Source organism: Meleagris gallopavo, chromosome 1, assembly GCF_000146605.3.
Source record: "Meleagris gallopavo isolate NT-WF06-2002-E0010 breed Aviagen turkey brand Nicholas breeding stock chromosome 1, Turkey_5.1, whole genome shotgun sequence".
Classification (NCBI taxonomy): Eukaryota; Metazoa; Chordata; class Aves; order Galliformes; family Phasianidae; genus Meleagris; species Meleagris gallopavo.
The window spans coordinates 141,939,886-141,965,796 of NC_015011.2; positions in this window are offsets into that span (position 1 = coordinate 141,939,886).

Here is a 25,911-nt window from a genome sequence, read left to right on the forward strand (position 1 = left end):
GACTTCAACTTCTACCACTGTCAGTCTAACAACCTATCAAAAGGAATACATTTCACCGTTAACAGAAAGCTGACTCAGTCTGCAGCCATAAATGAGGCTGTTCAGTTCAACAGAGTGAGAAAAAATATTCTTGAATAGCTGCAAAAGTGATTTTATGAAAATAAACAGTATCCACATTTTAGCCTTATCTATGAGTGTTGCCCTCAATTCCCAGTGCAGATTGGCGCAAATCACAGCATCTAATTTGACGGTTCCTGAGCTATCCATCAACACAGCAAAACATCAATTCTTCCTAGCAGTTAGCAGAAGATAGAATGAAATGTGTTCCTAAATTCTCATTTTTCCAGACTTTTTACATTATAGTGATATTGGACACATTTTTTCTGTTTTCAGGAATTCGGGAATCCCACCTGGCTTGTGTGAGCTCCTTCACACACCGCTAAGCATTATTTTCTGGCACCTATTCCAAGCAGCGCTGTCAAACAGGGCCCAATCATTTTATGTTCTGCACTTAACTGTGTCACAAGGCACTGTGCCCTGTGTCCAAAAGAATGTAAGACTACTCGCTGTTCTAAAACAGCCTCCCAAGAGATTACATTTCATCCAAAGTATTAAGTTCTTAATGCCATGTTATTTAAAACTATAATGCTCCACAGCTGACAAATAAACAGATATTAGCCATAATAAGGATTGATCACGTACTTAATTAGCAGTCACAATTGGGCTATGTCAGGCATTACAATAACAGCAATGCTAACCATTTTATAATTCTCTTCCCAAACTGTTAATGCCGTAAATTAACAATTTGATAAAGTTCAGATTGCTGATATAATCAGATCACAGCTGCTCTGATAATGAGCGCTATAGAGATAACTATAAGTAGGTCAGTTAATTAAGTATTAACATATCCATTGCAATATCCATCATTATGCTCTAATGTTGTCCTTCCCAAATAACCATTCTGGGAATCCTTATTAGTATAATTTGCTCTGAGGCTCACCTGCAAGGTGAAATACATTGACACTTACCTATTAGGAATCCCATGGGAGCATTTGCAGGTTATGCCGCTACCATCACACTGGGAGAAGCTGGCAAGAGGCTGACTGACTCCACAGCACATGCTACAGTGCATTGCCAGTTCAACAATCACGAGTCATTTTTATTTAAGTGCTTTTTTAGTTTCACATTTGGCTAATATTCTGATGGTTTGGTGTCTTTATATTTATTTATTGGAAATTCTGGGTTTTTGATAGGCTTCAATTTGTGTACTTTTTTCCCTCTCCATTAAGGAAGGCTAAAAAAACATTATTTTTAGGTGAAGGAAATATTCTGAAGACATATCAACAAACGCTAGAATTTTTGAACAAGCACCAAGATGAGGAAAAAGTACACAAAGGACTAAATTATAATTCACTGTAGGAAGCAGGATGGGACAGGCAAAGGAAGAAAGAAAGTGGATACAGGAATGACACTCTGTCTTACATTGTTCTGAAGATGAAGGAACATGATATCCTTAGTCATACCATGTCACGTGGAAAGAGTTTTCTAGTGGAAGGCATTTTGGTTTTGTAGTGACTTCATAAAGAAATATCTTGGAGGTTTGAACCTTCAGTGTAATGGAATAATTTCATACCACTGTCTGTCAAAACAACAATCATTCCATATGTCATGAAATTTTAAAAGACTGAAGTCCTTAAATAGGTTTTATACCCTAATACAATGACTGGTTATTAATACTATAAACTAGTATAGGCCATGGTTATAGCCAACGTTGGAATACCCAGAGTGAAAACAAATTTCTTTAAAAATGAAAACTGGAAGGAGTCATTACTGGCAGCATGTGAACATGAAAATAGGATTCTGTCATCCCCAAATGGCAAATGGTACAAAATATAGAAAACATTAAATTGCTCTTTTTGAGCAATAATCCTTGCTAGATTAAACAAAGCACTACTATATATTCTTTTCATTCTTTTTCCTTTTCTACAATGTTCTTGTCTTCCTCAGCTTTACCAGGTTGGCTGCCACCAAGGATTTAAAGAAAGGTGCACAAAAGCTCACAAGCAGAGTCCATCAATAAAGTACACTGGGGGGCATTATGTTTGTCACGAGACAACAGCTGTCATTGATTTGTATGGGCGATATATAAGCAGAAACTAAACGATCTAGGAAATTGTTTAGTGCCTTGGAAATACAGAGTGAGAAAGATCTGACGGTAGAGAGATGGCTTCTTTACCATCTCTAGGGAAAGCTGGCCTACGGCACATGTTTTAAAATTGAGATTTGCTCTTTGGAGTGTTTTTGAAAATTTTCTGGTAGAGTGTGAGAAGATTTAAATTAAAAAGTGTTTTTCTTTGGGAAGTTTATGTTTTCTGTCTTCTGATCTACCACTCAAATAGCTTGGTTTATTTGATTTTTTGTTGCATGTTAAATAATGAATATAGGAAGTGTTTAGCAATACAGAATAGCATTGAAACCCTAGAGATTGGTGAATAATACATTAAGAAATGCAATTTCATTAGCAGTATGTTTCCTTTTTATTATATAACTTGCTCAATAGCTGGATGAAGAGCAGAAGATGTAAGACTTTCTTCCTAATAAATTCAGTGGAATGAAGAAGCAGCTTAAAAAGAAATTACTGCTTTTCATTTGTTTGTTTGTTTTTCTTTTTTGCAACAACTGCTCTTCTTGTATCAGAAGAACCTCTTAGCAGTGAGTGTCCTTTGCTGTCCCCAGAACACAACTAAAAGTTATTGAGTTCAACAAAATGCAGCCTCTGCGGATCATCTGATACTAGGAGAATTTAAAAAAGAATTCTATACTTATGCAAGCAGCTGTAACATCTAAAGCCATTATGCCTATGTCAAAAAGTGATAAAAATGAATTCAGGAGCATTAGGTCATACATGAACCACATTAGATGTTCTGAGGAAGAAGATTTTCCATCAGAAAAAAAGTTCCACAGAACTTCAATAGGTGCATTAGGCAACACTTTATTTGGAAGCATCAGAATGTAAACCACAAAATGAAGCAGAATAGCAGGGTTCTTGGAACAGTGTGACTTCTCAAAAGGCATGATGCATGCCATTAAGGAATACTAGAGAAGTAGTTTTTCCTCATCTCATGTATTCTAAACTTCATCTACCACAGGGTTTGCATTAGCATCTGTGATCATAGCATCTTAGAAATATTCTGGTTCATTATGTCCAGTCTGCAACCATCTCAATCTGCTGACAAAGTACAGCTAACACCTTCCAGCTGAAAAAAAAAATCATTCTTAATGCTACTTTTTTAAGGCATAGAAAATAAAATCTGAATCTAAGAGACTAATTGCACTCAGTTTAAGTATGTGATAAAGAGAGAATACGTTTAAAGAATTCTCCTTTGCTGATTTTTTGCTCAAATTCATATTATATAAAATAATATATTTCATTTTAAGGTCCCTCCTGCTTTGCACATTGCATGTGATTTGTTTCTATTGTTGCTGTTCTGTTTCTTTCCATTCCCCAAGGAAATCTTGGCCCGAGAATATATTACTTAAAAATATGTGTGACACTAGTAGAAAGCAGTCTTTTCTCACAACGGTCAGGCAGCATCTAACAGAATCCTTTAGAAGTTTAGACAGTTAGGGTGACTGATGTACTGCAGATACTGTCATGTTAGGAACTGTCTACGTACAAAGGAACTACAAAAGCAAGATTTGGGTTTGGCCACAGACATTCAGTTTAAAATGTCTTACAGCCTAAATTTCTATTCACAAGCTCAATGTCTAAAGTCAGAGGAGTTTGTCGGTACTACTGATGGAGGTTGTAGAGTTATTCAGCTCACACTAAAATAGATACTGACACCTGACCAACAGAATGGTTCCCCCATTCCATTTACCACACTAACTAGAACAGGACAGCTTGCTTGCATGTTCTGTACCTTCACTGTAGACATCTGACATTTGGGAGAGCTAAATTTCTTCAGCCTAAGTTCATAAGTTTTGACTTGTGATGATGTGTTAACCTGGTTGCATTTGAAGTGCTGCCTGTTATCTCAGAAAAATCCAGCATTGCAGCACTCTTTTCTCTGTTTTTAAGGAGAAAATGATACACACAAGGAAGTTCTAATGTTTTATTTTCCATCTATGCCAATCAGTATGTTCATTTTAATTCTATACTGGATATTTAAAGGACTTACATCTATATCTATATATGTGTATTTATATCTGCACCAGGCTGTCTCCCTGTGCTAATCTTCTAATAGCTAACAATGACAGTGTAGCAATTTTCATCAGATATCAAAATTTTAAAAGGGTTAAAGATGCAAATGATGAAAAGGACTACACAAATAATGTTTACCGAGGGGGAAAACATGGCCAGATACTTTACCATCCAATAACTGTCACTACATACAAGGTGCAGATGTTTCCATCTGCTTTGTTACTTCTAGCTAAATTTGTATTATTTAGGCTATTACATGTCCAGCATGTATATGATTTCTAATAACAAGACACAGGTGTTCCCTTTAATTCCCTCTTTCACTATTTGTTTGACAGCACATTTTACTTCAGCTGTAGGGTGTTATGGCTTTAGGCTGTCTAATGCTATAAAGTGAGCATAACAGATAAATTATATTTTGGACCCACTGAAGCAAACAGCACTTTAAGATATACCAAAAACAGCAAATTAATAAAATCAGTGTTTCCTCTTTTGCTTTCCTTTTATGACGCAAGTTTATCCTGGAGCGCTAAGTTCTTATTTTATCTGACAGTAATTTAACCGCTATGTAACTATTTAAACAATGCACTTTTTTATTATTTTGAAACCAAATTGCACATCAAGAAGTAATTTGAGCCTCTTCCTAACTATCCTGAACTCTTGAGACATCAATTATTTAAACAATGGATAAAAAAATAGAAATGTTAACCAAAGCCAAAGGGGCAAACAGTCACCAAGATCGGAACTACATCTTTAAAAAAAAAAAAAGGAAAAAATCATATAGGAAGTGGCCTGGCTTTTGCAAAGAAGCTGCTTCACTCCTTTTTTTCAGTACAGATTAATGGAAGCCATTCTGTTCACAGCACAGTAATTCATACCTCGTTCCCATTACAGCCACTGTTCTTTTCCATCCAGCTCATTCACTCCATGGTCATTCCTCCCACAACCTCACTGAACAAATTGCTTGCAACTAATTAGTTGACAAACTGCAATTGCTCCATTTACAAGCAATATAGTAATATTCCACCATCTGAGTAAGACTTGCCTTGAATTCAGCCCAAAATTTAACAAGATAGATATAATTAGGAGAAAAAAATAAGATAAAATTACTCTTCTATTTTCTTGACCTGCCAATTTTAAATATAGCTAGAAAACATTGGCAGTCTTCCTTTAAAGGGGAGCAATTTAAAGTAAGAAAGAAGATGTAAAGTGACAAGAGATGCTGCTGAAAAACTGAGTGTGGGAAGTTAACAGTAAAGCAGCCATTCCTGAGAGTATAATAAAGGTTCTGTTCTAAAGGTACAGAGTAGAGCCAAATCTCACACTGTTTCAAGAAAAAATAAACTTTGGTCCATTTCCTTCTCAGAATCACTTGTCTACTTTCCTCCACATTTTTTAATCATTACTATGCTCAAAACAGAACTCAAACACAGCTGCATGAAGACAGCTCTGCTTATAAAAGGCAATCCACCATTGGAGGACCAAAGCCACTGTTTTTTTTTTTTCTAGTGTAAAACAAGGGTCATCTCCAACGAATGCAAGCATTTTCTGAGGCTTACTTTTAGTTCATTATGATGGAAAAAAATGTAAATATCCCCTTCTGCTACATAATAGGGATGAGAAGCTAACATAATTGTAGAACAGGGCTCATTTCAGCTGTACAGCTGGATGAAATGTAAGCTGAATTGTTTAATCTGTAATGATAGCAATGTTTTCTTCACATATTTGAAAGATAATGTAATGTTTCCTCAAATTTAAAAGACATTTGAGGGACCTATTCATATATGAAGGTAATAGTAACTTCTCACGTATCCATAATATCTGGCATGACATTTGAAATATCCATTAAATACCTTACAAGAAACCACCTCCTGGCAAAGAAGTGAATATTCCTATTAACTAGCACTAACTGTACGATAAACACCATTAAAGGGAGATTATCAAATTAAAATTGAATCAGTTTCATGGGATGAGTTAAGCATAGTTTCAAGGACAACATCTGCCCATGAATTGCTTTGGCAATGGGTCTAAGCTGTGTAGAACTTCACAGAATTTTTTAAAACATAGCAATAATAAAAGTTTCCTCAGTTTTATTCCTGGTTACACCTAAAGATATGTTTAAAAATATTCCTTGATCAGGGTCAGGTAGTAAAGAGAAAAAGGCAAAATTTTCTCCCAAGACTGATTTTTCTCTTTGTTTTCAACAAGATGTCTATGACTAAAGGTGATGCTGACTAGCTGAGGAAACCTGCTACACGTGAAAAGCTGTCAAACGCACTAAATAAACAGAACAGCAGATCGAATATTTCAACCTCTGTTACCTTACAGTTACATTAACTTCATGTAAGCCTTGAAACAATAGAAGTGCTTTCAGAAGCAAGTGAGATTTTCAAGTTGATGATGCCCTCTTATATAAACAGAATTTAAATCTATTAACATATGAAAGAGTTACATCAGTAACACAATATTTCCTTCTATTTAGCGTTAACACTCTTGGACTTATGGTAACCATATGAATAATCTCAATGCACAAGTGTGCATGCATACATATATGTATCAGCAAATGTCTATAATCATGGTAATTAAGATTATTTAAATAGTAACCAACGTGCTTATCTCCAGGTGCAGAAGTATAGACAGAGAACATACACAAAGTGCTATGAGTATGTATAAACTCCTGAATAAAGGAGGGGCAGGGCACAATCTTGAGCAGTCTCACAGTGCAGTGAACTCTCTCCATAGCTTTGTGTCTCCAAGGCTGGTGCCATCTGCACAGGGTTGGTAAGCAGCACAGACACCAGCTGGCTGGTATCATGCTCTTTGGGGATCAATTTGGGGCTGGCTATTAGCTAGCAGTATCAGTATAGCTCATGTAGCTCTGCTGGTAGTACTGAAGATGTATTGGGAAGTGGAGTTTGTTGCTTCAACAGCATGAAGCATGTTTCAGTCTGGCATAAGCAAATACGTAAGAAGTATGCTTTCCAGGAGATGATGCTACCCAGCTGCCTTTTCATTTTCATTAAAACAGAGGGAGATTCTTCAGCTGCCTTGCAAGCTGAAAAGTAAATCATGGAATAACATTTCAGCAGAGTCCTATGTCACCTGTATGGTAGACACAGAGATGGAACTTCAGATACTGTGGCAACTTTAACTGATTCTGTCCCAGTACAGTCTGTTAGAAATAATTTCAGTCTTGTTTCACGGGTCCAGTGCTGCTTTATCCCAGCTCTTTTCCTTTCACAATTTTGTGGATTTGAAATTGATACCATTGTGCAGACTCTATTCAAGAGAAGATATAAAATAGTTGCCACATCATGTTTCCTGCCTTTTTGTGGTTTAATGTAATCCACAGCTAAGTGCAGCAGGGTAGAATCTCAGCAGAGGCCAATCTAATTAAGTCTTCTAAAATCAAAGTATCTGAGCTCATTTGCATCTACAGGGACCTGCACCCAGATTTTTACTGATCCAGTAAAGTAATGGTTTTATAAATATGCAAAATATGCAGAAGAATGAGCATGCTTTGCTTAAATTTGATGCTACATGAACACTGTTTTCAAATACAACTGGAGATAGCTTTCTAGATGTTATAACACAGGATCCAATCAATACACTATTTCAGCAAAAATCTGCAAAAAAATCTTCAGAACTGGTTGAGCAAGATCTCCTCCAGATATCATAGATGTTTCATGTTCACTAAGTGTAAATGACAATACATGTATGTGAAAAGGAAATCTATTTTTTCTTTGTGTTCACTGAGGACATCAAGGCTGCCTCTGAACTTTGGGATTTCCCATACTGAAGTTCCCATGCCTGACTGTTGTACCAGGGAAGGAAAATCTCCCTGTTTACCTCCGTCCATTAAAGAGAAAGAGGAAGATAGTGCCTCAGAGAGTTTTCATTGTATGTTCTAAGTGGTTATCTACCTTGATGACCGCTGACCTTGACCTGTGTTGGGTGAGTTTGCTCACACTTTGAGTGTAGATCTAGTCTTAAAATAACTATTGAGTTCAGGTTCAAAAGAACTGATCTGCTCTTTCTAGGGTCAGAACCATATTTGAAAGCTAGATTTCTAAAGTAAGAGGAATATTAGGCATAAAAAGGAGTAGGAAACATCAGTGAGATTCTGCAAGAGATTCTTTTTGGCTCCACTGTTGGCTTATGCAGAAAGAGGTAAACATTAGATTTGTACTCATTCTCTACTAACTATTATCTGCTTTTCAAAAATAGGCCTTGCTTGCTTTGTTATCATCAGTGGTGACAAATTTTCAGTACCTGTGGAAATGAAGTCACTTTTACTGTGTTTAATAAAAATGCTTTTAGGATGCTCCCAACATAAGACACCAATGTTGGAAAAGTGGTGGCTTACCTGTGGTTTGTAATCTACTTATATTTTTACTTTCTTATTTTATTGCATATCTGTTTTTGAAGGTATTACCAACACAGATTAAGAAATTAAAATATTTTAGTTTAGAAAAAAATTAATAAAGGAAATTTCTTATTTTAATGGATTGTGATAATTTTCCATATTGAAATGTCTAATTAGAAGATTAAAGTATGAATTGAAGGATTTCTGTATGTAAATATGAATATCCATACTTATGGTACCTCATAACTTGGTGGGAGTAAGAAATAAAACAGTTAATTTTTGTGAGGATATCCCTAGTGCTGAACAGAAAAACAGAAAAATAAATGTTTATTTAAGTGACACAAGAAATTTCAAGAGTGGCTAGCATTTAAAACTTCTACGAATTTAGGTTTTGTTCTATGTCAGGAAATTACTGGTTTGATTTCTAGTTTTATATCCGAGTAAGTTCTTTTCACGATCTCACTGTGTATCCATTATTATTTACTAAAAGATCAATTTTAACTGAGTCTTGATAACCATTACATGCTTCCCATTCAGCAGATAATTTGTCAAATTCTGCCATCCTTGCTCAGTCTATCTGGTTTGCAAGTAGCACAAAAAGCAGATTTATTATTATTATTTTTTTAAAGCAGATCCAATTTGCTCCTGATTTGATTTCCTTCTGAGAAAGGAAATTTTGAACTGCATGAGAGTAGTGGTCAAAGATTTTGTCTATCAATCAGACAGTCCCACTGACCTTCAAGTGGAGAAAAGAAAACATAACTTCAAGTGCAACCCACTCACTGCCCTAATAGAGAAGGAGGCTCTGTACAAAGCAGCTAGCCAGGACATGATTTCCTCCCACTAGTTTAATTGAGATAAAGTGGGACAAACAATCTTAACTGCCACCTACAGTAGAGATAGTTGTTGGAGGGAGAAATAACAAGACGGAAGTACTACTACTTGACTTTTCTTCTTGTGAAGAAAGGCAGAAAATGATAAAGTGAGATCCAAAATGCTTCACATTGATATTGTAAAAATTGTTTTGTCTTGAAGTTAAGAAAAATTATCTCCACAATTCTTCTGACTGAAATTTAGCAGCCACAGTTCTGTTAATGATAAAAAAAAGCACTGGAAAAAAAAACATGCAAATAGCACAGTGGTTTTCAACACAAGACAACTCTAAAGAATAGCCCCTCCAGAAACACCTGCACAAAATGATCAGTGAAGATAGAAGATGAGAGAATAAGAAAGCAGAAAAAAGGTCTATCTAAATGAGTTTTACAATTAGTAGAGAGCTAAAGAAGAATCCATGCTAGTTAGAAAAAGAGAATCATAGAATCTTTAAGGTTGGAAAAGACCTCTTAGATCATCTAGTCCAACTGTCCACCTATCACCAATATTGCCCACCAACCATGTCCCTCAGTGCCACACCTTCACAGTTTTAGCACACCTCCAAGGACGATGACTCCACCACCTCCCTGGACAGCCTATTCCAGTGCCTCACCACTCTTTCTGAGAAATAAATTCTTCCTGATATCCAACCTGAAACCCCCATGCATGGAAAAGTTTTGTGGAACTATTCCCAAACAACCAAAACCATCAAACTAACCAACAAACAAGCAACAAACAATAAAAAACAAATAAATGGAGTCCACAGTATGGATAATAGCAATCGCTCCCTATTTCTCTGCCAATGTTTTACCAGTCTGCACAGCAAAAATATAATGCATAAGAAGTACAGAAGCATTGTTGTACCATAGCAGAAAGGAATCACAGGTATGTTCAAGAAAGCATTCCAGGAATATGGTGTATTTCTAGTGTCAAAAGATATTATGTTGGAAAAAAAAATACTGTAAGAAAGCTTATTCACAGTGTGAAAGCTACTTTCCAAAATACTCCTCAGTTGCGAACAGAGGGTTTGCAGTCAGGGTCATTAGAGACTACAGTAGCAGAGTAAATAACAGATGGACAAAGCTGATAAAAAATATAGCTTGAGACAAGGCTGGATATGTAGTTTGTGAGATGAGTAAGGGTAATGGAATACTTAGAGGATTAAATGTCAGATAAAACTTACATAAAGAAAAAAATGTAAGGAATGAGGGGGGGAGAATAGCAAGCAAAAATGAAAACAGTGGTGGAAAGGAGAATAGTCCTGGCTGGCAACTGATACTATCTGATAGATGCAGAATATATATAATTCTCTCTCTCTATATATATAGTGTTGTAATATTTGCCAGAGCAGTGGGCCACAGCCATACTATCACTTGGTCTTAAATCCACTTGGGCTTAAATTTGTTATTTGATTACTAAACTCTTAACCAACAAAACCTCTGGAGTCATCAAGGCAAGCCTGATACTCATGTCAAGCTCCAACACTCCCAGTGGTCAGAATGTCTCAACTCTCATCTGTCCATTTCCAGTGGATTTGAAAAGTCAACACAAGAGCATTTTCCAACCTTCCAGTCTTAGCTTGCATGCCTCTTTTCCTGACTGAGACAGAAAGGCCTTCCAGGTACAAAATAAAGGAAGAGGATGAGCACTTGTCTTGGCTAGGAACCCATTTTACAGCATCCTGGTTGACACCTGAGCCCCACTACACAAAGGTTTGGTTCCCACACTGTTCCTGCAAACTAACCAGCAACCTTGGTGAGTAGGAATAAGGACTAAATCCAAGCAATTAAAGTCATCTGGAACAGAAAACTGTTCAGTCTGATATGAAAAGCGACAGTTACTAATGATTGTCACAACTTGGAGAACCTGCTACCATCTGCCTCCCTGCTGACTTTGGATGCATTTCTACATGGTAGGACCACAGCCCACAGCTGAATGTTTGCTCAAATATAGACTGTAAACAGAGCCCTGTATCAGTATGAGACAAAATTAGCGCTCCTATTCAGAGAGAGCTTGGGAATAAAGGATCTCTAAGACAAATAAGATTTGCCTGCATCTCTGTAAGGAACAATACAATCACATCCTGCAATATCCTGTGGACACGTTATATTCCTGCCTTTTAAGATGGTAATGCTGAATACAAACCTCCATAGCCTGAGAATAGCCACAGAAAAACATGGCCTGTTGTGTGAATTGGCCAAAGATGTAAACTTTATTACAAAAGGCTGGATGCTGGGAAGGATCACATCAAGTACCCTCGTGCCACTTACTTAGAATGACAGAATGGCCTGGGTTGAAAACGACCACAATGACCATCTAGTTTCAACCCCCCTGCAATGTGCAGGGTCACCAACCACCAGACCAGGCTGCCCAGAGCCACATCCAGCCTGGCCTTGAATGCCTCCAGGGATGGGGCATCCACAACCTCCGTGGGCAACCTGTTCCAGTGTGTCACCACCTTGTGTGAAAAACTTCCTCCTAATATCTAACCTAACTTCCTCCTATCTAACCTAGCCCTTTTTTTCTCTTCCCTTGCTAATGAATCATGTATTAATACTTCTCTGAGCAGAACTAGTTTTCAAATTTAGAAATATATAAGAATGCAGTTAATATATAAAGTGAATGAATATTTGTGCAATTTCAATATCGAATTATCTAAACAGAGTTAGATATTGTTTTTTTTCCTTATCTTGTTTCTCTTTGGCTTATTTAACAAAGACCTTGTAAGAAACAGTTGAACTCTTTTTTAACTCGTATTTAATGACATGTTGAGCCTAGAACATTCACAAAAGCTCTGTAAAAGTATGCATTCAAGTAACTATTGAGTATTTCAAAATATGTAGGTATTTTCAATTTGGTAATTCAGCATCTACAGTCACCCACAGAGGCTTGTCTCTGTCTTGCTCTTGCTTTCAGTGTGAAGAAAATCCTGCTGCTTCTCAGCAAACAATTCAAGTATAATCTTTTATTATTATATAATTTTTGTGCTAAAAAGAATAAGTAAATACTGAAAGTTTTAAATGCGTTCCTCTCAAACGCAAGCACAAGATGTTCAATGTAATATTATAAGATCACATTTTTCTGTATGGATTAGATTGCTTCAATATCCAGACATATTTGAAATGACATTTACAGAAGTAATTTTAATATCCTAACCAATATATTTAATAGCAAATGTCTTGTTCAAATCTCCTGTATCATTATTGGTGCTGAAATAAGTGACGTGATGTTTTAAAGTATTGAGATTTATATCACTTATTTAAATGTTCATAGAACTTTGGGGCATATACTTACATTGATATTTGTTTAAACAATGTTCAAATTCCATAATCCAACTTTCATAAGTAACAAATTGCTCCTCTCCTTCAAATATCCTTGTTTGTATAGTCACCGATGCTAAATGTGTATTTTAAATATCTTTTAAACTAATATTTTCTTAATGGAGATGTGCCATAACTATTTTACCACTTTTTAAATCCAACAGGCTGCTTGTGCACTTAGTATTGCGTGAGATGGCTCACTAAACAGGAAGTATGTGTATCTCATTAGATAACACAGTTTAAATACCAAGGTTGTTAACTCATAAATTTGGAGGAGGAAAGAAAACCTTTAGTTCTTAGAAAGGCTTAAAAAGATTTCAGAGCTGAACTGAAAGAGTAAGAGTTGTTTACTTTTTTTTTCTAAGCAAGGGTCATATCAATATTTTTTCAGTGCTTTCTTTGTGCATATAGGGATACCTGGCATGCCCCACTTATTGGACAGTGTGCTTTCCTAAGTAATATTTCCAAACTTGCATGAGCTTTGAAAATCCCATCTATGCATTCTTCTGCTTTAATCTAGGTTATACTCTGTGATACAGCTCCACAGCTCCTGTTCAATGGAGAGGAAGGCCCACTATCTTGTCCTGGAGGGGAGGTCCTAGAGATTGTGCCCTGTATCATCTAGGGATCTATTTTACATTATGAAATTAAAAGCAGTTGGAAGGGATTTTGGTTTTTGTGGGCTCTGGACACAGTGGATAAAATCCATTTAGCCTGGTTGAGAAATAATCTCCTTGAATTAGGAACAACATGAAGCATAGGCTTTGCTTCTCAGTGATAGAACTGTTCTGGCATGGTTATGAGAACAAAGTAAGATGGAGATCTGTCCCTTTACACATGCAAGTTGTGAATGGAAAAATCTGTGTTTGTATAGCATGCAACACATAGGATCTGTAAGGATGTAAGACTGACAATTTATACACGTTATAAACTAAATAATGTTGTTATTATCAGTTTTAATAACAAAGGCAGCCACTTACGACACACAACTACTAAATCAAAGACAATTAAATTACTTGAGGGAGGTCTTTAAATGCTCCTGAGCACAAGATTAAAACACTTAAAAAAAAAAAAAGAACAAAACAACTTCAAGACAAGTGTTCCTCACTGAATCTATTCAGTTCTGTCTTATCTGGGTGCTCAAAGTGCATCTGTAATACTTTGTAAATGAGTGTGATCAGACTAAATTTGCACATGACCTTATTAAAGTAGTTCTCTTCAGTTCTCATCCTTTTTATTGATAGGATTTTAAACCCAGAAGGAATCATTATAGGCATCTGCTTTATAGACTAGCAAAACACAGCCAATAAGTCTTGGAATGAATTCCTACTTCAAGTCAAATAACTAGGTTAGAAATGCAGTGGAGCTTTATGAAAAAGGCTATTTTGAAAAATATCCAATTTAATATTTAAAATTTCAAGTGCTAGGGAAGCCATCATAGCATCTGAATAGCTGTTTCTGTGGATAATTGCCATCATAATTTAAAATGTATTAAATGTGTATTGAATAGTGCCTAAATTTGCCTAGTTTCGGTTTCCAGCCAGAGAATCTTCATGAATCTTTGTCAATTAAAAGCAAAACTCTTCAATCATCAGACTGCTGTTCCCAACATGTACCCATGTAAATGACATGATTAAGTCACCTCTTACACTTTTTGTTGTTGTTGTTGTTGTTTTTGTATTTTTCTTTCTTTTTATTATTTATGTCTTAAAGAAATATACTTCTTCAATCTCTTCTTATAAGGTATATTTTAGTTACTTCTAAATATTCTTATTGCATTTCTTTGAGCCTTCACCATTGTTTCAGTATCTTTCTTGGATCGTTGATGCATGGAGACCGGCAACACATTTTCAATTCAACCTTTTCAGACTGAACTAAATATAGTCCTGTTACATCCATCTGAATCTGAGCAATCTCACTCGTTTTATTCTTTATTCACGTTTATCTCTCAGCATATGATATTTTTTCATCTAGTGCAGCGTTATTGATTCAGAAAGATGCTATCTTCAAATTTTTGGAAATAAAATAGTTTATGTACTTTTCATTTATTTCAAAAGAACCGCCTTTGATCATTCTGTATTTTTCCACATATTTTACAAATAGCCACGTGAAAAGCCATGTTTTTAGAGCTTTACCTTAGAAGTCATAAGCTTCCTACACTACAGAGATCAGATTCAGTACTTTTAAGGTCATTAGCTCAATAATTTAGGTATGACCATTCATAGTTAATTAATAATTTCTCAATGTCTTTAGATTACATTGACTTAGCAGAAATAAAACAAATAAGAACAATCCAGAAAGGATTTATCAAAATGGACTTTATTCTGACATCTCTCTCTAATCCAAGCTGCTGGTTCTAAAAACATCCCATTCTAGTTTTCCTGCTGCCAAATCACTCTGGATAAAAATGTGTTGTGAGACTATTACAGGTTAAAAGGCAGATACTTTCAAAGAAAGAAAACCTTCCCAAACTACCAGGTCAACTCACAAGGACTATTGAAACAAATATAGATCAGAGGTCTCGATAGGTATATAACCTGTAATTCCCTGAAGTAAGGAATTGCTATTAATTTAGAGCAGTAAGTGTCTGCTTTAAAGCTAAAAGTAATTTAGAACAAAAAAGGTGTTCGCTTTCTATTAAACATTAAGTGAAATTTTTGAGAAGTGACATAATGAAGGTTCCAGAGTCTACACTTAAAGAAAATCCAGAATTCACTTCTGCACCGTGTCTCAGACCAAGCTTCCTAAATCTCTATCTGCTTTTAAAACTCTTAGCTTTAATGGCAGCTATGTAATATACAAGAGTGAATCTTAATTTACTGATTGCATGACAGAGTAGCAACTTCAATTAGAAAGATTCAAGCTAATCTCAAAAATCATTTCATTTTAGAAAAACATCAGTCTCCATAATTTAATCATATTTTTCAATCAGTTTATTGTAAATATCATGTTAGTCCCAATGCTAGTGAATATTTGTCTCAAAAAGAACCATCTTTTCTATTTAAAACAGGAAAGATTTAGCTTTAGTAATCTTTTTTTTCTCCATAAAAGTAATAAAAAACTAAAGCTGAAGTGTGCTTTTAGGTTTTTGCTAAGTCAAAATAATTTGCAAAGTCAACATAGTTATATTACAAACTAACAAAACAGCAAATACAAAAACCATGCAGTTCTCAATGAGTAGGGTTAGAGCAATAAATACATTCAGATAAAAAGTTTACTGATATTTTTCTGTTTCTATTAAACTATGTAAAAGTCTCTGACATCCACCTAAGATCTATAATACTATTTTGCATTGATTGTCATGCCTCTACAATATTTTATGCACAATAGTGTTCCTCCTATGAATCATAATATCATCAAGATCTCTTGTACACAAGTCTAATTTGCTAGGGGAAAAAAACTTATAAAAAGAAATTTACATAACCACTGCATACAAATAGGATTAGTGAACATTTAAGAAAAACTGCATTCAAGAGAAGTCAACAGCATTTGCAAGATGTTTAACTGCCAGCATATGTAAGATGCAGCTGCATCTGGATCATTTTATAGTTTCTTTGTTCTCTTACAGGATGCTCTCTCATATCACTGTTTTATGGGTTGTTAGTCAGCTTTAGAGGCCTTGTAAACTCTTGGTAACAGCAATATCATTTACACAGTGGATGAAGAAATGTATAGAGAACCTCAGCTCTCTCTTCAAAAGGGAAAATAAATGACATCTGTAATCCCCTCCTTGTGAGGATACCTTTGAAAAGACTATAAACCCAAACTATATTTTGGTATAAAATGTTACCAGGTTTATTCATTGTCATGACACCTCTTTTGAAGGAAAGGATCAGTGGCCCAAATATGGATGATGTGGAGAAAGCGTTCTTTTCCTATCAATGCTATCAGTGGTGGAATACTTAATCTCACACAATATCACTTCCACATCATCTCAGAGTGTGGTCCCCTCCCTGCAACTAGCACTATCTCCACTTGAAATAAAGGCCTGGAAAATTTGGCAAATAGCTAATTATCATGCTGAGTTCACCTTGTCAGCTTAGTAGCATGGGCTGACTTTGTGAAAGGAGGGGTGACAAATTAAGGTAGTTCCATCTATTGATATTTTCATTTTTTTTTTAATGATTGATCTTATGCTTTTTTAAAACTGAATACTCATAACTTCAGAATGAATGGGCTGTGAGCTAAGCATTGACGATTTTTTCTTTCCCTCTCATGAATTAGTCAGCTGCTGAAACATCCAAAGATTTCATATACAGTTCGCACTGTGCTTGTGGGTGGTTCACACTGCAGAGACTGCATGCCAGAGATTTCTGGAGCAGCTGGAGGAAAGCCTTGAATTGGCTTTCACAGAGGGCTCTTGTGTACCTCCACACTGCATTGGGAGAGTTCTCCTCAACACAAAGACCACCTGAGAATTGACACAGTGACCATGATAACATACATTCCTGTGAAAGGAGGGAGAGGTGCTTGAAACCAGCACATATCATTGCCTGTATTTTTTTGCTCCACATCAGTCCCAAACTTCCTTATTCCAGCTAGAAGAAAATTGTTTAGTTTGAGCATGAATGTAGACTTAATCCATGCAACTTGAAGTCAGAGGTTAGTCCCCTATACTTCTTGTCTTATCCATACAACCGGTCTGACTGGCTAAAATTACCTAGGAAAAGTGCTAGACAGTAAATTAAAAATTTCCAATAACTTTGGCAGAAATTCTAGGAGACATTTCATTCATTAGCCTGCTTAAGAAGGCTAAGTCTGAAACAAATTATTAATAACTAAATATGTGAGGCCAGTAATATAGAACAACCTTGTTTTTCAGATTTTCTAGTATCACAGGAAAAAGAGACTTTATCAGCTGCCCAGAGATAAATGGATGTAGTATTTAGAAAAGGTCAAATAAAATTGCCCTAAAAACTGTGTGATAAATCAAAATTCTTTTCTAGTCTGAAAATACAGTATGCAAAAATGTCATTGCATTATTAACATTCCAGACAGCTACATGCATTCAGAGTCATATTTGTCTGGTAAGAAAAAAAAAATAAAAATCAAAGACCAGTCTTCCACTTTTCTTAGCATTACAATCTCTACAGAATTATGGGAAAAAGAAGTGAATTTTGTTCTTGTTTCTCAGTCTCCAGAGATGTTCGGTGCAGTATCCAGGTCCTCATTACAAATATCTCATGCAGCTGCAGACAGATCAGCATAGGGGATCTGGCTCAGTGAACCTTCATTATAGCTGAACTGAACCTATTTTAGCATTCAGATTTACTAATTCAAAGTTCTATCAAAGTTCCATTTCAAAAGAAATCAAAATTATTTGTTAAAAGTGAGTAAATATGACAACTTATTTCTCATATCAAAATCACATTTTCAAATGGTATTTAAGTTTGCCTGTCATATGATTTCTAGCATTATTCTTCCCTTCTGATTTCCTGGTTAAGAAGGTAAGATCTGTATCCAATACCAGAGGAAGTACTCAGATCAACTAGTTATTTCCTATCTTTCATTCTGAAAACACACTTGTAAGAAACATTAATTTATTTGTGCCAGTAAGAGTCTATTTCACTACTGACCACAGACTACTTCTCAAAAGCTTGTGCAAGATAAGACAACAAAGCAAACAGCTAGCACATTTTCTGACTTTTCAATGCAAAATGTTCCTGAAAGCTGTATTTCTCCATCTAATCATGAAACAGCACAGATAGCTATAAATATATGGAAGATTATTCTTTAATTTAGACTTACTTTTGTGAAAGACATCAAGCTGTGTGCAATAGAAACTTCTGCATTTAGCAATAGAGTAAAGACTTGATGCTTCTAGCAACCAAATGACTTGGAATTGATTCTTGAATTTTAACAGCTGATATTCATTTGTGATCATTTTGCTGCTGAGTCTCCTGATTGCCTATGGATGGCATAATGCCACTGTAAGGTAAGATGCCAGTTTTCCATGACACAGCTGCCAGTCAGCTTTGGGTAAGGGTGGAGACAGTATATTGCACTGCCAAAGCCATCTCATCTGCATGTAGAGTATTGTTTTCTGAGAGAGTGGCATGTCAGTGCCAAGTGCCCAAGCCAAAATGAGAGAAATGAACAAGACAAGAAGACGACAGAGTGGGTTCAGGCACTTGACTCTACCATACATAACTGAATTGCTGTAGGCACCCAGGGCAGCCTGTTAAGGGTGTTTAGCATGTCAGCATATGCAGCAAAGAATGCAATCCACCAGTGCTCACAACGTGCATTAATAGGAGAAAACTGTCTCAAGTACAGATAAACCAGGATAACAAAGCCCAGAATTCGCACAGAACATTTACCTTGAGGAAACTGAGCTAGTCAAAGCATGTAACGTTACTGATTATGGAATAGTAAGTAGTGTTTCACAAAAAACAATTTAAGTAGGTATATTACTCACACTGTAGCCATCTCACTAGTTCTGTTAGTTATAATTTTTTTTTTGTGTCATCTAAAGTTATGTATCCTTGTGTGTACTTATATAAGTTTTTACATAACTCTTTAAAGTAGTGTTTTAAAAACCTTTCTAGCGATATAAATTCTTAAGTTGTATAGACAAGAATTGTATTCCCATGACAGTTAACACTCCTGCTAATGTGATGCTTTTAATGTAAGTAAGTGGTACAGAGTCCTCTGTGCTAATTGCACAGTGTTAACCACAAATACACCAAAGTAAAAAAATGACTAAAATCTAAAAGCTTCTTTGTATGATCAAGAAGTGGGATACAACAGTACTGTGTAAAAATGTTTCTCAAACTTGACCTATTACATGACTCTCCCGCAGCAGGTGATCCAATGTTGGAATGTGCAATTTGTATATATATATATGTGCTGGAAGTAACTGTACTCCCAGTCAAAAAAAAACATACAAACTTGTTTTTTTGAATCAAGAAAACTTTTTTCAGAAAACCAAACCAAACCAAAACTCCTTGGCTATTAATTACTACTTGAGGTATCTGGGATGTGGGGGAGGAACAAAGACAACGTGAAAGGCAGAACAAGATAGAAACAGGAAATATATTACTCCAGAAGTTTAATAGAAACACAAAAATAATCTATGTAATCACTTTAATCTGTATATCTGGTTAAATAACATTGTTCGTTGTACAGGTTATGAGATTCAGGATGTCTTTCTAGCATTGATGAATTTTTATTTTTGCCAACATCTTCATTATTAAATATTATTTTCATAGCCGAATTTCAGAAACAAAGTTTATGGTTGACTTATTCTCAGACTCAGTCTTTTTATTGGATATTTCCTTGCCAGATATTTGAATCCTTTATTGAAGAATAGAAAACTTCAGCTAGTGATCATCTAACACATTAAAATTGTATGTCTTTTATGTTTTAACTAGCTAATTTCTACAGAAAATCATTGTCTTAGTGTGGTTTTTTTTTTCAGAAATTGTATTCATGATGACTATCTTATAAATACTGAATAAAATGTTATAAAAATTGCATTTAAGTTAATTTATTAAAAGGAAGTACATAAATGTAAGATTTTGTGATTAAAATTCTAACAATCTTTAATACTTACAGAATCCTATATTGCATATTAATATTGAGAAACTGGATTTGTTCCCACCAAGGAATCTAAAGAAAGAAAATACTTGAAGAGTTGGTGGTGAAACATAGCAACTTTCTGAGGTCAATTCACTTGACTGAAGATGGGAATTGCTTTCTGAAGACACTTATCACTTTTCATTGCTCACTGAAGTAGCCTTTGGCAAATACAGTTCAAACTTTCATACCTAAATTAATCTAAAGTAAGGATTAGCTGGAATTCTGTTCAAGAATGTAACAGCTTTTTGCTTAATGACCCAGAGTAGTTGAGTTAACTTAAGGGGCTTTCATCTTCATGGAAATACAATTCTGAATAAATCTCTATAAAAATAAATAAGTCAGTAAAGGTCAGATTTCATCTAAAATTCTGAAGTTCTTGGTTTAGTAAGGCTTCAGAGACATTTTTTTTTCTCTTAATGAGAAATATATGCTAAAATTTCTGTGGTGTTCATAAGAGAAATAGGAATGCACTATTTTATTTCTTTTGGAAACAAAGAGGTAAAAATTCTTTCAATTTGACTAATTAATCTCTAACTCAGAAAGTAATTTTTAACACAAATATGTACTTTTTTTTTTTTTTTTGTTCCACACAATTTAAAGTTCTATTCTTGATTATGCATTTGAAATTCTATTACTAGTCACGTATAATATCAGACTAATAAAACTTTTACATACTCTTAGGAATAATATACCATGAAGTAGGATGACTGATAAAGGGTGCAGAGAAGAGATTACATGATCAAATACTTAATTCCTTTTTCACAGTATGGTCAGGCTAATGTAATCTACTTGTTCCAACTAAAGCTCCCTTTCAAATGTACTGAAAATGGGACTCAAATTATGCAGCCTACTGTTCCCACAGCTTTCAGGGGTAGAAGAGATTTCTGTCACAGTAAATCAGTTTATAGCTTTCTGAATACACCAGGATACAATTTATGGAACAATCTGAAGTCAATTCTCTCATTAGCTAAACCACATGCTCTGGTACAAGACCTATTAAAATGCTCAGGCACATCCTAAAAATGGTTGTTTGTATTTAGTGAAGCAGTAATTCCTTTGCCAGTTCATTTCATGCTCTGTAACAAAAAGGAAAACCCACCAATCTATCAACTCTTACAGAAAAGAAAAAAAATAAATCCCAATAAAGGCAAATAAACCAAAAATAACTAATGAAAAGCATGATCCCAAAGTGAAAAAATAAAATTAATAATACTCCAAGACACATTTACCTGGCTAAATGGAAAATAACTCCATGGGGACTATAGAGTTCCAAGGCACAAGTGCAGTGATATTTCAGCAACACTTTTATCTGCACACAGTTCTGTGGGTTTGGTTTTTTTTTTTGTTTCTTTGTTTTTGTTTTTAGTTGCTTTAAATTATCTAACACTTGGAAAACAAAAAAGACACACAAAGGTCTTACAAATACCTCAGTTTTGTTTCAGATCTTGTAATAGCAAACCCTAACATATGAATATTGACAGAAGCTGTTCTTCGATGCCCTTCAGATGATACCTGTCATTGTCTCTTTCTGATTCACTTCATTTTTAGTAAAGAAATAGAGAATTGTGATTTTCTTTTATCTTTTTTTTCTTTTATCGTTTTCTTTTTTTTCTTCACCTTAGTGTTCTTTGACCATCATTTCTTTTTAGGCAACTGCTCAAAATTCCTCACATTTAGATCATTGGTTTTATCATATGTATTTCAGTAAGAAGTAACAACTACAGTGCTACATGAGAGCAAATTTAGATAGACAAAAACCAACATTATACTCTTAAGAAATGCATCTCCACTATTCCTGACTTTTTAAATGAAATACACTACAAATGGCTTTCTTCTATTGCAAATGTAGTCATTCTTGCCATGTATATGCAAGTTTTCCATCGTTATATGTTTAACAACTAAAGTTACCTTGGTGCATTTATAAGGGTGACTAACACTGAGAGTCAGCAGTTTGCAGATACATCCAACACTATTCCTCTCTTTCTGTTTGTATGTTTGAACCTAAACACAGGTAAGTGGATCTCGACACTATTGACTTGTGCAAGGATGGCAGTACAATTTACTTCTAATGTAACATGTTGAGTTCTTCCACTGCTTTAGTTGCCAACATATCACTTTGAATCTCTGCAGGCCTAAGGACAGATCAACAGAAAAAGATTTTGAAACAAATCTTAACTTGATTAAGCAGTAAGTTCATTCACTTTCTGGAGAGCTAATTTTTGATAGATATGTACTCCTACTAAGCAACACACATCTGCCAAGAAAAGATATTTGATCATGAAAAAAGAAAAAAAACTTCAATACAATTTAACATATTTATTTCTTCTACCAAATGTCAGTCTTTTCCATGCTATATCTTAGCTAACTGAATGCTTTACACACCCCACTGCATAGGTCTTACCTCACTACATCAGCACTATTAATGAAATATATCTGTCAAGGCTTATTAAAATTCTTTTTGATGTGTATCTTGGCTCATAAACCTCCATACTATATTGATACTGCCTACGGAAACGTCCTTGTAGAAGCGAACCTCTGCAGATGGGATGATAAAAGGGAAATGTTCAAAACTTTAAAAAGTTTAGTCTCTAGCAGAGTTTCCTTTTCTGTCAACACTTCTTTTGAATCATGCTTTGTATTACTTCTATATAGCTATTGTTAAAAAAATGGTCCATTGGATGTTTTAACTTGCAGAGTAAAACTCTTACAAATGAATAATAAAGAGATGAAAAGCAGGTGATGGATGCCAATCAGTTTTCATAGATATACCATTTTTCAGTGCTTTCTTTACTTGTGCGTGTACTGATCCTTAGGTAGCAACCAAATCTTGTAAGATTTGTCTGAGCAAGAATTTATCAAGTCAGCTGTAGCAGTGAATTTTTTTTCATGTTCTTCTTCATGAATACAATCTTTTCTGCTTTTTTGTTTGTAATGTATTGCCACAATACATGGGAATTGCCCTTTGTAACATTAGAGACTGTGCTCCACAATTTGCAGTGGCAGATGAACCTATATACTTCAGAAAGTTATTAAACTTCTGCTAAATTGCATAGGCAAAATTTTACTGATCGCGATTTTATATGAATTTAACTGCGTATACTGAGAGTCTACAGTAATTTTACCTATGTTAACTGGTAGTGCTGTTCTATGCCTTTAAATGGTCGTTTCTGGATTCAGAATTTGTTATTCCATCAAATTTTACTCAGCGGTAATTTTCCTACAGTAAGTTCCTTAGGCTCATTGCAAAGAACTTTGCTTTAATAAACTTTGGTATCTGATTTTATACATATCTGAACAATCAGATCCTAATCAAGTTCAGACTGAAGTCAATGGCTGTGGAACTTTTTACTGATTCGGGAGGAAAAGTGGGAGGAGGGAATGGAGACAGAGAATTAATCTTAAATAGAGAGTTGACCATTGGGTATAAAAATATGCACTGTACATTCACCCTGATTCAGTACTAAGCCAACTCTGGAAGACATTTCTCTCTGAAGCATTTTTGAGGAATCTGACTGAAAACAAGATATGGATATAAGGTGCTTTTTTGGGGATCAGAGGAAAAATAACACTGGTCAGTCATTTGGGGTTTTATATATACATTAACCCCCTCCCTCACACTTTTTATATCATTAGTAAATTCTATTGCATCTGCTGATTGTTTAATTTATGACATTTTTTTTCTTTTTAAATTCGTGTAACTATAGATTATAACAAAGACTAAAACAAAACTGAAGCAAGAATAAATGCACAGTAGTAGAAACTGGCAGCCAGCTTCTCTGGTAGTTTAAGATAAACTGCTTTGGAAGTTTAAGATTTTGCATACAGCATAGCTTAATCTGAAAACATTATTTACTCAAACTTTTAATTGTAATTTAAGTGAAAATTTGACTTGCATTCATTTCCACTTGATATATTCTATATACTCTATACATTTAAATGCTTATTGCTAGTCAAAAAATCAGGAGATTTTCTTATCCTCATACAGTTGGACGGGAAACAACCTGAGAAGTCTCAAAAATTTTCATCAGTGTGGAAAATTCTAAAAGCAGTTTGTCTTGTGGTCCATCAGTTTCTGTGTTTTTCTTTAGCAGCAGATGTGAACTGTTTTTTTTTTAAGAACAGATGTGCGATGGTGAAAGATACACAGATGTTTATCTTTCCTACTTAACTGCATCTTAATGTGGTGAATGTGCTGCTAAGAACTTCCTGAACATCCTTCAGTTCTGTCTTCCTACACTCTACATGGTAGCAGGATACTTCCTTGAAGTTTAACTTAAAATCTCCAGGACTAAAAGCAGAGTGCCTTGAGCTTTCTCTGTCTTGGATTCCAAAATGACTGTTAAACAACCTACACGTTATGCAAAGATAATCTCAGTGTGAATACAAATCAAATTTGTTTTGGCCCAAATACCCATTGCATCAACACTGAAGACCATAGAGCTACAAGAAAAAACTGCTTGAGCTGCAAAGCTTTTATAGACCTGGCTCCTTGCCTGAGCTGGCTTGGGTTTATACATCTTAGACACCGCAGATGCTGGTCAGTTACTGTATTCCTGAGAGAAGGGGAATGCTCAGGTCCATATGCATTCACTTATTTTGGGTCATGTCTGAAAAACAGGGTTCATTGCAGATGTCACAATGTGCCATAGCATCACTGAGAGTGGCAGTATAGTTGAGTCAGCAGATTGCTGAAGAGTAGAATGCAGTTTGAAATTTTGCTCTTTTTTGTATTTGAACATTGAAGGCTAATATTGTGAAACTCAGATCCACAACTATGGTAAATAAGGCATCCTTCTACCAACTGGATGCATAAAACATTCATTTGAAACAGAACAAGTAGGTTAGTGCCTTTTTTTGTGTGTGTGGAGAGAACTGTCAATGCTTTGGCAAGACAACCCAGCATGCTCAGGGCAGTGAGAATTTCCTGCTTAGCTTTGTCAGATCTGTTTACTGCCATAAACATTGGTTCTGAATCCGGGGATAATACTGACATCTGAGCACAAAAAGATAATGGGAGAAAAAGTACAAAGGGCAAGTTTGAATGCAATTTCTTTTCTTGGCAATAATGAAAATAATGTAAGTAGGAGTGAAGATACGAGTCTGTACATGCTTCTTGAATAACACTTCACGTAAAATTGATAAATCTTCTGTAATCAAAGACCAGAATTTAAACTTGCACCATACCTGAATGTCAAAACATCTTGGGCAGTCTTAAAAACAAAACTATTTTCAAGAAGGGGGAAGTTTTTCACAGGCAGAAACCATGTGGAAGTTTTGGGAAATGGCAAAGTTTTGTATGCCAGCTGCGTAAGGTTGGCAAACCATTATGAAAAATGCACAAACACTGGATTGTTTTGTATTAAAATTCTTTCAGTAGACTAAGTTTCTGCTCTGCTCTGCAGAACATTGTGGTGGGAGAGGTGTATAAATGAGATTAACTAAATCTTCCCAACATTATTTAAAGCTCTACCATCATTCTGTCTGGCACATTATGTTTTTACTCAAGGATTGAATCCTTCCTTTCTTCCCGGGGGTTTTCAAAAGAAGTAAAAAGGAGCCTTTTTATATTT